Genomic DNA, 17,378 nt, shown 5'->3' on the forward strand with positions numbered 1-17,378 from the left:
TTGAAAATAGTTTAATAATCATTAAGAAAATAATGTTTTATGAAAGTCTATTATGAAAAGGACTTAAACATTTTCCTTTTTTTCCTGTATTTCTATACATTTTAAATCAGTGCATTGGATATATTTAGAGAGAGAGACAATATTGCCATTCGAAAGAGATCGGATAATAGAGAAAGGGAGTCTTGAGATTAGAAAGTGATCGGATATTAGAGAGAGAGATAATCTTGAGATTAAAAAGATATGGGATATCAGAGAGAGATAATTTTGAAATTAGAATGGGATTGGATATTAGAGAGAGATAATTTTGAAATTAGAATGGGATTGGACATTAGAGAGAGAGATATATAATCTCGAGATTAGAAAGTGATCGGATGTTGGAGAGAGAGATAATCTTGAGATTAGAAAGTGATCGGATATTAGACAGTGAGATAATCTTGCCATTAGAAAGAGATCGGATATTAGAGAGAGAGATAATCTTGAGATTAGAAAGTGATAGGATATTAGAGTGAGAGATAATCTTGAAAGTAGAAAGGGGTTGGATATTCGAGAGAGAGATAATCTTGAGATTAGAAAGAGGGATTAGATATTACAGAGAGATATAATATTGAGATTAGAAAGATATTAGATTTCAGAGAGAGAATATCTTGAAGTTAGACAGGAATTAGATATAAGAGTGAAAGAGATATAATCTCGAGATTAGAAAGAGAGATTGGATATTAGAGAGAGAGATAATCTTAATATAACACCTAAACCATTATCTAAATATAAATATCATAAATATATCTTTTAATCCATGCCATATTTAACAAATGTCATTTGTCTCACTTGTTTAGAATTTATTTTGTAGTATTTATACAGTTAAACAAAAACAATACCAAATAAAGGGGGGTTGAAGAGTTTAGAAACATAGCGATTCATCCAGGTGGATTCAAACATTTCAAAAAGATTTTTTTTCTTTGTATGCTTTATATGCGAGAATATAGACACATAATTCAAAATGATAGTCTTTCTTTCATTGCCACATGCAAAGAATCAATTTTGACAAAACATTTCAGACTACCTTTAGGAAGGCATCAAATATACAAATATCCATTTATATATTATCAAATATGCAAATGTACATCAAACATACATTTTAAGTCATTTTATAGATCTACAACCTGTTTCATCATAACCCATATTCCAGACAAAACATCGTGAAATTTTAATCAGGAAATTTCAGTGTTAAACCGTTTATTTGCTGTGAAAGATATATCAGACTCTACTTCAAAATCCGAAAAAAGCGTGTAGATTTGCTATTATTTTTCATTTCCACATAGATAATTCAAGGCACTATTCGTTGAGAAATTATCGTCAGCATTTACTCGTCTCTGGTTACTTAAAATTAATTATTCATTATCATCTTAAAAGTAGACAGAAAATTAATGAGGGATTCTTGAAGATTGTAGAATCATGACTAATGACTTTGTACTTTAAGATATGAGACGTTATTTTCAAAATATCAAATATATTTCATAATGTGCATAGCTAAATATAACTTACGGTTGTAAGCTCCTTAATTTTCTTACGAAATATAGGGGAGGAGACTTTCTCTAATGAATTAATTTTCACCAAAACTATCGGAAATGTTATCTTTTTCGAATTTTTTTATATTTCGAATAGCATAGCATGCAAATATTATAGTACAATATAGAATGATATTAAACGATATCGTACAAAATGTAATAGATTATATTATACATTATATGGTATACTGTTGTCCAGTTCATTATATGATATTGTACAATAGAATGTATATTAATGTACAATGTATTGTATGTTAATGAATAAGATAAAACATACTGTTGTACAAATAATTGTATGTTACTGAATAAGATAAAACATACTGTTGTACAAAGCATTGTATATTATACATGGCAATACATATATTGCTGTACAATTCATTGTATAATATTGAAGAAGGCAATATATATATACTGTTGTACAATTCATTGTATAATATTGTAGAAGGCAATACATATATACTGTTGTACTATAATACTGTATACGGAAATATGTAAAAATTGTTGTGCAATGAATGGATGATATTGTTGTTGTTGTTACCTATGACACTTTACAAGCCTGCTGACTGATCTGACAGCTATTTAAGCAGAGTGGGCGTCTCTTGTCTTTACAGTAGCGCCATCTAGGGTCAAAAGTGCGACTTAGCTACTTCATGCGTCACATTCGCTTGCACAACCCCTTTTTACAGGGGGGCACATTCACACACCTCACACAGAAGAAGAACATCCATGCCCGAACCGGGACGCTCACATTACTGGGAAGACTCGCTACCCCTATGACAGGACGCTGGCGGTATGATAGTGTTCAATATAGTACTGTATAATATCAATGCATCAGATCAAGCAATGTTATATAATATCTTACAGTATTAGTGCTATCTCAAATATTCCAAATAGCGAAGCTTTTGTACTCACTTTGATGACTTCCTTTCTCAATTTTTTTTTGTTAACTTACTTGCCTGTTGGTATAAACTGCAAGCTGGGAAAAGCCGCAAATACAAAAATATCCACCTGTATATATTGCTTACTTTATGTGTTATGTCTACTCAATTGCAATACTCTTTTGAATGACTACTCTTTGGAGGTTATGTTTAGCGCTAGTATCAAGCGGATTGAGTATGTTTTGTATTTGTGCTCAATGGGCGAAGGGTAAAGATTATAATAAATGTTTCCTGTTTTACAAAGGAGTCTTTGCGTTGCATCTAATAGCAAGTAAGTAAAATATCCAACCCCAAAAAATAAAATTTGCAGCATTTGAAAATTCTCGTTCTGTTATCCTAATTTCATTACTATGCAAAATTTCATGACTTTTGATAATTAAAAAAAATGTTTTTTTCTTAAATTTTGAGATTTCAACATAAAAATAATTATTCAACAATTGGTTTCATTGTTTCGTTAAACAATTCGTTTCTTTGTTGCGCTAAACAATTAGTTTCATTGTTTCGTTAAACAATTCGTTTCTTTGTTTCGTTAAACAATTAGTTTCATTGTTTCGTTAAACAATTCGTTTCATTGTTTCGTTAAACAATTAGTTTCATTGTTTCGTTAAACAATTCGTTTCTTTGTTGCGCTAAACAATTAGTTTCATTGTTTCGTTAAACAATTAGTTTCATTGTTTCGTTAAACAATTAGTTTCATTGTTTCGTTAAACAATTAGTTTCATTGTTTCGTTAAACAATTAGTTTCATTGTTTCGTTTATTGTTAATTTCGTTTCTGAATTTGTTTTTTCTACTGTTAAAGAAGAAGTATTTTACTAATGATCTTCACAATTTGCACGACGATTTGGCAAATGAAATTGTATTATTTCAAAAATTGCAACAACTTGCAATTTGAAACAGATTAGTTAGACACTTAATGGCACAGGGATATCACGAAGTTCGACTTCATACAAAAGGTTTATATACACAGTAAAAAAACAAGTATAAGGCAATAATACGATTTTAATGTTTATGCAATTTGATTCTAAAAATACTTTGTTGAACTAATCATGAACATCAATCTTTGCATAAGAGATTAATTGATGTTAAATATAATCACTATTTCTTGCGAACCAACTAGTCATTAATGACTGCCTCCCTGGATAAAATAAAAATGAACGCGGAAGGTAAGAGCTATTTTGTTATGGCTGACGATAACGAAGTAGTCATAAAAAAAGAGATCGATTGAAAATGTCTACACAGTGAATTTAAACAGAATTTGTTTTTCTTCTATTCAGACCATTAAATTTCAATTTTTGACAAAAAAAGAGAGAGAAACAGAAGACTAACAGTGATGGATTAGAATTTTATTTTCCGCAACCATTTATTTTCCGCTTTTCGCTTTAGAAATTTTTTTCTATTCATCGCTAGAATTTTGCTGCAATATACTCGAAACAATACCTCCAAAAAGACTTTGAAGCCTGCTAGAACTCAATATCCGTTTCTGTTTTATTAGATAGCTGTTTTTCTATGTTCTACGCCGCTATTTACTTTCACTACGCATGTGACAGGAATTGTTTTCGCAATTGCGTCACATCGAATACAATGCTGCCACATAAACAGAAGGAATTTGAAGCCTTTTTTTTCCTTTAATAATTTTTCGTAACTCTTCGTGTGTTTATATGTAATATCTGGAAAATCGTGCTTTCATCTGCTTTTTTTTATGTAAAACTTTGTTTATTTTGGAGAAATTTAGATACGAGAAATATACTGATTACATATGAAAATTTTATAATCTTACTACATATAAACTGGTCATTTAAATAAAAAAAATCATCAATGCACTAAGCTTAACATGGTATTCGAAACAATCTGCTATATTCAATCAATTTACAGTTTATCTATCATTGCTTATATTTTTGAACTTACACTCAGTTTTACCTTGATGCAATCGGATCCAAGATGACGCTATATGATATCGTCAGCATGAGAGCAGACAGAAAAGAGCTTTTATAGTTAGTTATAAACAAAATGGCATTTTTGCTTATAAAATCGAGAAAGACACCTATATCTACAAATATAAAACGCCAGTCCTTATCTAGATATAAAATTTGATCCAAATTGTTAGAATTGTTTCCGAGATGCACGAAAAATATGTATATGTTACCGTTAAAGTATATAATGCAGTTATTTCATAGAATACCTAGTTATTCCATGAAATAACTGATCGTGTCCGTTAAAGTGTGTAATATGTTATTAATTTGACACTTTAACTAGTTATTCTATGAAATAACTAGGTATTCTATAAATTAACTAATGAGAGACAGTTAAAGTGTAAAATAAACAATTTATCTAAAATGAAATTAAACTAATGATAGACAATTAAAATGAAAAAGAAGCAATTTATCTCATTTATGCAGCGTATAAATGGTATTTATGGAAACGTACCATAAAATCATTTGTTACAACAAGGGTTACTAAAAGGACACTTGGAATTACAAAGAACATTATTTCTAAAATGAAACATTTTTTATTTCTAAAACAAACAAACAAAAACATAAATGCAGTAGGGGTGGAAGGTAAATGTATTTGTCGTGCAAGATATATGATATAGATTATTTTACACTTTAACTGACTGCAGATCGTTATTCTATGAAATAACTAGTTAAACCATGAAATACAAGAGAGTTTTACACTTTAACGGACACGATCAGTTATTTCATGGAATAACTAGGTATTCTATAATATAACGGATTTCATACTTTAACGGTAACATATATATGTGCAAGAATTGCTTGTTTAAAGTTACAATATGTTGCAGTATATAAACTATTTCCTTTACTTAATTGCAACATTGCGTTTCATCACCAGATGGAATTAGCTCTCTTATTACATTCCATTTCTGTCATTTTTTCCTTTTGCATCTGTGAGGGGTGTGACATTTAAATTATCTTAGTCCTAATTAGGATATGTGGACACCACCACTTTAGAATATAATTGTCACATTGAAGTAATATGTTTTCATCATTCACTAAAGTGTATAAGCGGTATATTGTCTTATGAATATCAAATAGAGATATTTTAAATAATTATCAAACATTTAATACAAGGGCTCTCAAATTTTTAAGCTCTGTGACTCACTTTTTAGAAATCAAATCTATAACCACCCACTTCATCTTCTGTAGGCCGAAATTTTTCAGGGAAGGACAGCGCATATTCTTTTTAAAAAATCTTTATGGGCCAAAAAGTCACTTTTGGGAAAAAAATATTTTTTTATAAAATATAATAAATGTTTACATAAATAATAAGGAGTCATATACACAAATGAGAGCAACGCGCTTCGAAATGAGTGCATAAGAAATTGATTTTATAAAAAAGAAGAGTTATAAATTATTGAACAGGATCAGAGCAATCGCATAACAACGTAAGGCAAATTCCCATCAAACAATGCTGTAGACGTAACCGGTGCAAACAGTCTATTCTTAATAAACGCCATCTTTTTTCAAGATTCTTTAGCTTCTTTATTTCTCTTCATACGACACAAGTAGCTTGTTTGCGTATTGTGCTGTTTTATTTGTCGTGTTATTACCATGTGACTCGATGCAGTGCAGATTTTGAGAAAACAGATTTTTTCAAATTGTGAAATAATATGTACACATTCAAGATTATATATATATATATATATATATATATATATATATATATATATATATATATATATATATATATATATATATATATATATATATATATATATATATATATATATATATATATAAGATAATAGATGGCGCTGGGAGCCTACATCTGTTTACATAATTTACCGCTAGTTTTTTAAAAACAGGGAATCACAATCGATAGTTTAAAGTTTCCTTGACTGTTGATGGTATGTACTGGCCTTTTCGTTTTTAATTTTTAATTTTAGTGCTATTTTTTGTTTTTATTGTTATTTTTGTTATTGTATTTTTACTTTGTTGTGGTTAATTTCTTCTAATTTGTTGTTTTATATTTCCTTTCTGTTAAAATGGTATATCTCTTGAGCATAATTTCAGGGGATTTTCGGGTCACGAGGAATCATTATTAGACAATGTCTGTATTTCCTCACAGAAAAAATCCCTTTCTTTGAATCCCTGCCTGAGGGTGACCCTTGAAAACTAGCCGGATTCTTTTTTTATATTTTTCATAATTTTTTTGGTTTAATTTTTATTTGATTTTTTGTTTTTCCTATTAACTTGATTCTAATACTTTTGTATATATATATATATATATATATATATATATATATATATATATATATATATATATATATAGCAAACATCACAATTTTCTTAAGTCTTTTACAAGGAGATTCAGTTTTATTACATAACAATCATTTAAATAAAAAAATAAGAAATTATCTTAAATATTTAACATCAATTTAATATTCAATTAAAATTATTCATTGGATAGAATAAAGAAAAAGGGAGAAAATTAATAGCATCAAAAGCATAATGTTAATTTTATCCCTACCATTTAACAAAAAAAGCAATGATCGAAAAATAACTTTATCAAAATAATAATAATATTTTTGAAAGATAATAAACAATCATAGAAATGATGCGTTATAAAAAAAATCAATGTATGAGCATTATTAGAGATTGCTTATTCTTATGAATTAATAAAATGATCAAATTTAGAATCTTTACTGTGTCAAAAAAAATTTAATTACAGTCAACTGAAAAAAAAATAAATGCAATACCGAATATTTTTATTCTAATGTTAAATGATAGTTTAATAAAATGATGTCAAAAAATTTTATTAAAATACTGTCTACATTTTATCAACAGATTTCAATTTTTTTATTACTTTAATGTTGTGTTTATTATAACTACGTTTAAGAATCTGTCTTCTTGCATATTTCTAACTAATACGCTCACCAAAAAAAAAATTCATTTAATTAAAATATTTCAAAGTTCGTGGAAGAAGATTCTTTCTTTAAGAAATGCATACCAATTTTTATATTATGTTTTCACATAAAATTAAACCCAACGTTTAATTTAAAACTTCAGTGACACTTAATTTCAAGAATTTCTCCAGTGAAGTTGAATTTTTAATAAAGAAGATAATATTTTAGGATTAAAATACGAAATTTTTCTATTTAAAATTCTTTTAAATTAAAAGGTAATGTTATTCTACAAAACTTTTTATTTATTTTTTCAGGAATAAAAACTTTCAGAGTTAATTATTTCCGAATTTCAAAAGCTTTAAATGTGTTATTAATATCCTGAATTTCTGACAGAAATATTTTAATTCATGTAAAGTTAAATATTTCTTTAATTCATATAAAGTTAAATATTTTAATATAAATTTCAATTTAAAATGTGTATTGTTCAGGAAATATCAAAGTAATATACAGATGGCATAATAAAGATCTGCAGGACAGGCTGTTTAACCTTGAGTCATTAATTTTGGCACATATATGTCTTGTAGACAGCAAATGTGCATTTCAGAAGGGATTTAATTTTTTTCGAAACTTCAATCAAAATTTTGTTTTAAATTTAGCAACACGTCAGCAATTGTCAATTCAAATATATGTATTTTAAAAATACAAATATATGTATTTTAAAGGCTCTCATTTATATATGAAGATATTCTTTTGACTTCGTCAATTTTTGAGAAAACATTTTTCGTAATTTTCTACATCACATTTCAAAATGAGAATGAAATTCAAACCGTTTTCATTGTTTCATCAAGTACTAGGGTTATTCAAATGAAAAGGTACAAAACGACACTGTGGGTATAAAAGAAGACTTTATTCAAAGTATATACCATAGGCCTGAGAACAACGATACCATTCATTAACGAGCCGAAGGATTCCTTGTTCCCAGAATTCCTGTGGCAGCGACGAGACCAAGTCCTTCACAATATCTTTGAGTTCGCCGTCCGAGTTTCAGATATTTTTTGCAGGTGATCAAACACATGAAAATCGCAGGGTGACATGCCCGGGCAGTAGAGAGGATGGTTGAGCTGCTCCCACTTGAACTAGGCCAGTTCCGCGTGTATGAACCTGGAGACGTGTGAACGTGCGTTATCATGGTACAGAACCACGCCCTCCGTGAATAGCCCGGTCTTTTGTTCTTGATGGACCTTCGTTGTCTTCGGAGTGTCTCACAGTATACATCGGAATTATTGGTTCTTCCATGCTCTAGGAATTCAACAAGCAGCGGACCTTAGACGGCAAATTCAAGGATTCTGTGAAGGAATGGGTCACGTCACGGCCAAAGGAATTCTGGGAATAAGGAATCCTTCAGCTCGTTAATCAATGGGATCGTTGTGATCAGGCCTATGGTGTATACTTTGAATAAAGTCTTCATTTATACCCACAGTGTCGTTTTGTACCTTTTCATTTCAACATCCCTTGTATCTATTGGAGAGAATTTTTTTTTCTTTGTTGGAAGCGAAGGAAGAAAGATTCTTTTTCTTTTGTATTTATTTATTTATTTGAGCAATTTACATGAGAAAGTAAAATTACATAAACAGAAAAAAGCAACCTTCAATTTGAAATAATTACATAGACATTTAAGATTTTAAGGGCACTAAGACACGACAAGGTCCAATTCCATTAAGAAGGTTCATGCACATAATAAACAAAACATATGAAAATCTTTATAATTGCTTAAACAGATATAATGTTTGTCACAATTTGATACACGGTAAATAAAATTACATAAAAATAAATATATTAGAATTCTTGCAAAAGTATATTTATATAGTTGATGCACTAAATTGAATAAAAATATATTTGAATTTCCACAAAAGCATATCATTATAAATTGCATAAAAGTAAATTTCAATAAATAATATATTGCATAAATATATTATTTATTCATATTCATATATTTGAGCAAATAAAAAATTGCATAAATTGATTTGATGCATAAAAGTAAATTTCAATAATTAATACATTTCATAAATGTATTATTTATTCATATTTTTTTATTTGAGCAAATAAAAAATTGCATAAATTGATTTGATGCATAAAAGTAAATTTCAATAATTAATACATTTCATAAATGTATTATTTATTCATATTTTTTTATTTGAGCAAATAATAAATTGCATAAATTGTCTTGATGCATAAAAGTAAATTTGAATAAATAATATATTGCAGAAATATATTATTTATTCATATTCATATATTTGAGCAAATAATAAATTGCATAAATTGACTTGATGCATAAACGTAAATTTGAATAAATAAAATATTGCATAAAGATATTATTTATTCATATTCATATATTTCAGCAAATAATAAATTGCATAAATTGTCTTTATGCATAAAAGTAAATTTGAATAAATAATATATTGCATAAACATATTATTTATTCATATTCATATATTTGAGCAAATAATAAAGTGCATAAATTAATTTGATGCATAAAAGTAAATTTGAATAAATAATATATTTCATAAATATATTATTTTTACATATTCATATATTTCAGCAAATATTAAATTGCATAAATTGTTTTTATGCATAAAAGTAAATTTGAATAAATAATATATTGCATAAATATATTATTTATTCATATTCATATATTTCAGCAAATAATAAATTGCATAAAAGTAAATTTGAATTCCAGTATTATATTAGTATACTCGATGCATAAAAGTATATTTCAATTAACCTCAAAAGTATATTCATATACATGTTGCATAAAAGAGCCAAAAATTATATTTGTATCCTCGCAAAAATATATTGACATATTTGATGTCAAAAAGAATAAATTGAATTCAAACACAATCAATAAACCTGCTGACCTGCTCCCGGCAAACAAACCTGCTGACAAACGAAGATAGATAATTAATTAACAAAAACAATTTGAGGTCTCTAAAAAATGCCAGAATATACGATGATTTTACATGCAAAATACAGATACCATAATAAAACCAAGAGCGATTTTAATTACTAAATGACATAGGAAAACATAAACGAAAACTAAAGTTTCAAGACAAAAGGGACCCGATAAATATTAAGCACTATAAAAACATTATAACTGAATTAGAAATTAAATTCCATGTATTTATATCTGAATTTTTAATGAAAGTTTACCGAAACTCTTTTTTATGATATTCATTGTTGGTTAGTTCATAATATGATTTTGGTTAGACATCCATATTTTTGATAATCTATGATTTCTATATTTTAGTGCTTTGATGCAATATTTTAACTTTATTATTTTCTACTCTGTGTATGCTCACATGTGATTTATTTTTATCTCGGAAATACTGTCTTTTAGTAATTCTATCATCACTTGGCGTTGTATGTTCATCACTTGGCGTATCATATGTTCCTGCGTTTACCAGCTTGATTTTATGGTGATTAAGATTCCTTATACTCCTTGAAAAATTTAGAAATACCGTCAATTACCGTCAATCAATTTTATTGTTATTTTCTTCACAAATTACTCCTTGTTCATGAAGTAGAAAAAGTGTATTTCGGTTTTGGACAGTCAATTTATTCTTTTATCTTTGATAAAATACAAATCTTTTATTCTTTTTTGACGAATGAAAAAGCACCGAATAAAATACAGAAAAAAATATTGATATCAGTCGTAAAAAATAAGGAAAAAAATCCTCCTCTCAACTCCAAAACATCACTTCGGCCTCTGAATTCTAAATATAAATCAAGATACTACCTTATTGGCTGTCGAAATAATCATGCTCAATGTTTATATTCACATGCAGAAATGTTATCTTTTATCAATTAAAGCTAGGTATGCTTTTTTCTCCCGATTATTTTTCAAAAACTTTAAAACATGATGCTAAATGAACATAATTTCATGAAATACATTCTTATTTAAATTATCTTTAAAATTATATATAGCTTTATGGTATTACTGCAGATGTTCTTTCTTTATTAAATATGAAATTTCTAAAACGGTACATTTTCCAAAAGATTTCTACAATCTTTGCCAATACGAGAAATGAATCGAAAAATGGATTGTAAAATTCAATTTTTATAAACATGGCAGAAATAATGTAAAATGGAAGGGTGTAATATGTTTGTAACTAAATGGTGCTTAGTAAAATGAAACTATTTTTTTGAACAAATTAAATAGTTGATTAGAATACCAAGACTATTCCCACTGAATTCAGCTTTTTAATTAACACTGATCGCAAGAAAGCATTATCCAAATAAAAGATTAAAAAAGAGTTTCAAAAGATTACTGCCTCATTTCGATCAAAAATATATATTTAAAAGCTATTTACTTATTTTTAAAAAGGAATTTATACTTTTAGAATCGAAATATTCCAAGAAAAATATTTCACATTACATTTTCTATTTTGCTTTCAAAGATTTATATAAGCTCTTGAAAGCAAAGAATAATTTAAAAGAAAGTTTAGTTGTTGCTATTTAGATAATTACAATTAATAGAAACTATAAGGAAACTATTAAAAAGTGACGCTGAATTTTTTTGAAGTACTTATTACAGAATTAATTTTCACATAAGACTGCTGCAATTGGTAATTTGCCGCTATAAAGTTAAAAGAATTAATAAAATTTAAGAGCTTTCTTAATGGTAAGATTTTTCTCTAATTCTCAATTACTTTAAACGAACATATTTAAAGAAAAACATTCTTAAATCCGTTAAAATGGATATTTTAGGACGAATAATTTAAAGTTCCATTTTGATATTTGCTTTGAAAATTTTTCTTTTTATACAAATCATGAAAAAAACTAGTGTAGGATTTTTTTCTCTTAAATGGAATATTTATACCTAATATGAGTTCTCAATACAGAGCTAATAACTGGAAAATGTCAAGAAAGACTTTAAAATGCTCAGAACTATACCGCTTAAAAAGGAATTTTCCTTAAGTAGCTCACCATTAGTAAATATGAATGTGAAGCTAAGTCTAGTTTCTGATTTTTTTTCCTCCTCGAGGCCATATCGCTATACTCAACTTGTAAATTATTGACTAATGTGTTCTTTCACATTCCAATTTTGTTTAACAGCATTAGCAATATTTTAAATCATTTTTAGAGATAAAACACTTATATTTAAATCTGAACTCGATATTAATGTGTATGTAATTTTTAAAAAAATAAGTTTTATGAGATGTAAAGAACAAATAAAGAAATGCTTCAGTTTACCTCGTATCTAAATTGTTTCTTTCGCAGGAACTCTTTCAATTTTTTGTCATATTAAATTTTTGAAATGCATGACTTGCTGGTGTTTTTTGAGTTCAAACTAGCTCTAATTATTTACATGTTAATTACAACTTAATATATAAAAACTAACTTAAACCCTTGTAGTAGTTTCAATTACATTTTTCCAAAACAAATTCATTCAGATGCAGCTATTTGTAATCTATAAGTGCAATTTATTGAACAAATTAAAATAAAATGTAGTAATGTTAAACATTTGGTTTTTAGATAAATTAAATATAATTATTTTATTAGATTATTATTTTTGGAGCTGTGTTATTGTTAATTGCACAAATTCGTGTTTAATAAAGGATTTTTTACCATTTTTGCATATATATATTTCCTTAAAAAATACTCAGAAATGCCACAGCATACTGTTGGAATCAGTATACAAGGTTCAATAATTTAAGGAGAGGTTTTGAAAAACAACTCTTTTCTACCAGTTTTTAAGATAATTTTTCGATTTTATAGTTTTAAACTTAAACCCAACTTTAGCCATCTTTTCAATCTTCGTATAATGTTTTAACGGTTCGATTTTTCATCGAGTCAAATGGTTGTAAATGAAGTGACTTATTCAACTTGACCTTTTCATACGAGCTATTTCACTCGTACAAATAGGTGAAACGAATTACCGACTCATTTTTAATTAAAAAAATTGCTTATTAATCAGAAAGAAATGTGAACGATCAATTCCAAATGCTCTGTTTCTTGGAATCAAAATGCAAATATGTCCTTAATGTAGCACCTTAAGCTATAAGTTACACAGATCTGATGCAACACTACCGACAATAAGCCAAACACTAAGTTGGTCAACTAGCCATTAACGTTTTCTTTACGATGAAGAAATTTTAAGTTTAAATAACAAAATTTTAATTGACTGAGCATTTTGAAAGAGAAAAGAAAAGAATCCATACAGTATCTTTTATTTTTATATCGTTGAGGTATTTTAAAATTTTATCCATTAGTCAATTCCTGAGAAATGTTCACAAATATAATCTGTCGTACAAATGGTTATTAATTGTACATTTTTCTTAAGCTGGTGTAAATAAAGTTATTTTGGTTAGTTTTAAAAGAAACAGCGAGAGTTGTCTTCTCAAAACTTTCTCGCATACTGTCTAAAAAAATTGTCATAACAGAGAACACTTTGTACGGCAATGGCGCACAAAAACTACGAAATATTAACTTTTGAGGCGACTTTAGTAATTTTACTGAATCAATAGTGTAAACCTTGGCGATTAATCCCAGACATGCAGTTAATAATATTTGAAGATCGAATTCCTGCTTTAGATACGTTATTCTCAACAGAATGGAACAAATATTTGGCACGAAACTGTGCTTGTCGTCACAAAATCCCATACCAAATTTAATATATTTAAATCTTTGAGTTTTTGAATTACCGCTTTTACATGTTTTAAAAAATACAGACCGACATACTATCAACCTGTTGTTGGATTTGGCTCAGAATTTGACAGAAACACTATAGAATTTAAATCTGTGTACCGAAACTTATCCCTCTAGTTTTCATCGTTTTCTAGTTATCGCGTTAACATATAGTCGGACAGCCGGACAGACAAATTTCCTTTACCAGAATTTACACAAAATGTAATAAAAAAAATTACAATATTTGGTGTAAGATCATATACCAAATTTCAAAAGTCTAGATCAAAGCATTTTTTAGTTATCTTTGTCACAGGCAGACAGAAAGATGAACATTTTCCAGAAATGTGTTTTTCGAACTCGAGGAGGACTAAAAGTGGAGATTCATCAAAATCTCGAGTTCGAATATTTTCACGATTACTATACTTTCTCTATATTATGTAAAGAAGAAAGTAATAGGGTGGATACTTTTGAAACGATGAAACCTCCATTCCTTTTCTGTATTTGTTTTACTTTTAAATTAAATTTGTAACAATTGATATTTCTTCAATCAGCATTAAAGTAGGTAAAATAAAACTTATCCACTTGAATTGAATTCGAAAGCTTTGCATTATTTCAAATTAATGTATGTTCAAGAAACAAATATTGAATTGTTTAGAGAAACTTCTGTTTCGACTCCAACGACAAACATCATGGTGCCCTTTCTCAGAAATTTGAAATGGAACTTCATTTATTTATTTAAAAAAAATTAATTTATTATATCATGTGAGAAATAATAAAATCATATTTTGTGCTCTGAAATATTATTCATCACTGAAGGCATTGCATATAGATAATCAGAAATGGATAACTACAAAAGAAACATATAGATTTAATGAATTTTGCCACTCACATTATTCATTAGGCAATTTATCAAGTTTAATGTTTGATGAATTTACTAAAAATATTTTTGAAGTGGGGAAAAAGTATTGCAAAAAAATTTCCATCTTCAACTGTCCGTAACTTTATAAAGTGTGGCATAATTTTTATTTGTATTTATATTGCATCTAAAATCATTAACCTGCTCTTAGAGTTTAAAAACATCAAGAGTTGTAGTCATAAAAGTGACTCTGTATTTAAAAACATCAAGAGCTGTAGTCATAAAAGTGACTCTATATTTAAAAACATCAAGAGCTGTAGTCATAAAAGTGACTCTGTATTTAAAAACATCAAGTGCTGTAGTCATAAAAGTGACACTGTAGTACGAGAAACATCTTGTATTCTGAAAAGTTATTCATCTATGAAAGAATTGCATATAGATTAACAGAAAGAGATAATGTCAAAAGAAACATACAGAATTAATATAATTTTGTCATTCATATTTTTTTGGGAAATTTATTACGTTTACCTTTTGATGGATTTACTACTAAAGGGTTTGACGTGGGAAAAAATATTGCCAACAAAATAAACCATCTTCCGCTATCCCTAACTTTATTAAGAATGACATAATTTTTATTTACGTATAATGTTTCTAAAATCATTAACCTGCTCTCATTGCTAAAAAACGGCCAGAGCTGTAGTCATAAAAGTGATGTCTGGTAAATAAACTGTCAATGCGTGAGTCTTTGAGACCACTTAGAAAGTCATTTAGTTAATTTAAAGGTAAATTATCCCTTGTCACGGAAAAGTTGGAGATAAAGAAATAAAGGAAACTTTAGTGTTCTATTACATCAGGTATTTAAAACATGAAATATTTTTCACTCATAAATACTAGTAATGGAATATTCAAAATTACCATTTCTCTCGTCTTAATATCTAAAGTTGCAACGTCATGATTATGGCATACTTCTGAAGCAGCCACATTTGGAAAATTTTGAACATAAATAATTAATTCTGAACAAGTAAATACTCGTATGTTTGGCAATTCTGATGTGAGGATTTACGTGTTAAAAATCATAATAAATAATCAATTAATAATCAAATAATAATCATAAAAATCAAGTCAAAACCATAAAAATTAAGAACATAATCATAATGACCATAAAAATCAAGTCAAAATTATAAAAATCAAGAACATAATCATAATAAGATCATAATGATCATAAAAATCAAGAACATAATCATAATAAGATCATAATAATCATAAAAATCAAGAACACAATCATAATAAGATCATAATGATCATAAAAATCAAGAACATAATCATGAGATTATAATCAAGAACATAATCATGAGATTATAATCAAGATCATAATGATTATATAAGTGAAGATCAAAATCATAATAAATAATCAAAAATAATCACATAATGATCATATAAATAATCAGTTTTGAACAGAATTTTGAACAAGTCTCGTATCCCTGGCGCTTCTGCCAGGATGCTTAAAAATATGTTGCTCAGATCTGATAATTAAGATGTTCTGGGACTTCGCATATAATGTCAATTAGCAGTATATTAAAGTTTCTTACTTTCCTTTCAACTGTAAAATAGAAGGAATGGTTTCACATATTGATATTAACAATAGACAGAATTTCAATTAGATGTTTTATATAATAGACTGATCAGAGAAGTACTTGAATGACTTGCAATTTTGATTTCTTTAGTGGCAGAAAAAAGGACAATGCCAATAAATTGCTGTATTGCTTCTAATTTAATAATGGAAAAATTTTAGAAATTCCATCCAAATATATTCAAGGGTTTTTTTTTTTTTTTTTTTTTCAATTTTGTTCTAAACTTTAATATGTCCAAGTTGGACTTTCGTTTTAAATCGCTGATTCTATAAAACATTAAAAGATATTTTTACCTCTTAATCTATTACTCTTTTCATAATAAGAATACAAATTTAAAAATTTGCCGCTGGATAGCGCTCCAAATGGTACTTTTGCGTCACACATATTCATTTTCCTATTCTAATTATCACACTAATGATTATGCCTGATTTTGTTTTTATATTAAGAGATTGGAATGCTTAATACTTTTACGTTCTTTTAACTATTTTTACACCTTTAGATTGATTCATGATATTTTGAAACAATTTCGATACCGTTTTTAAACCTTTAAAATGTTTCTAAAGTTCTCTACGAATATTTAAATACTGTAGCCGTTCTTGTAACACAAACCATAACTGACATTAATGAAGTCTGACACAGCGGCCTCTGATGCCTGGTTGCAAAATGACTCGGTTCAGATTTAACGATGGCATGTGCAGCATGCATTAATCCATGCTCGTATATATATCTCTTAAAATTAATCTTAAATTATATATGTAAACTGCCTGTGTGTAACGTAACCTGCAAATAAATAATTGTTACACTAATTGGAACTTTTTAATGAACACCTTAAGGACCCACAA

The sequence above is a fragment of the Argiope bruennichi genome, chromosome 11 (assembly GCF_947563725.1).
Source record: "Argiope bruennichi chromosome 11, qqArgBrue1.1, whole genome shotgun sequence".
Lineage (NCBI taxonomy): Eukaryota > Metazoa > Arthropoda > Arachnida > Araneae > Araneidae > Argiope > Argiope bruennichi.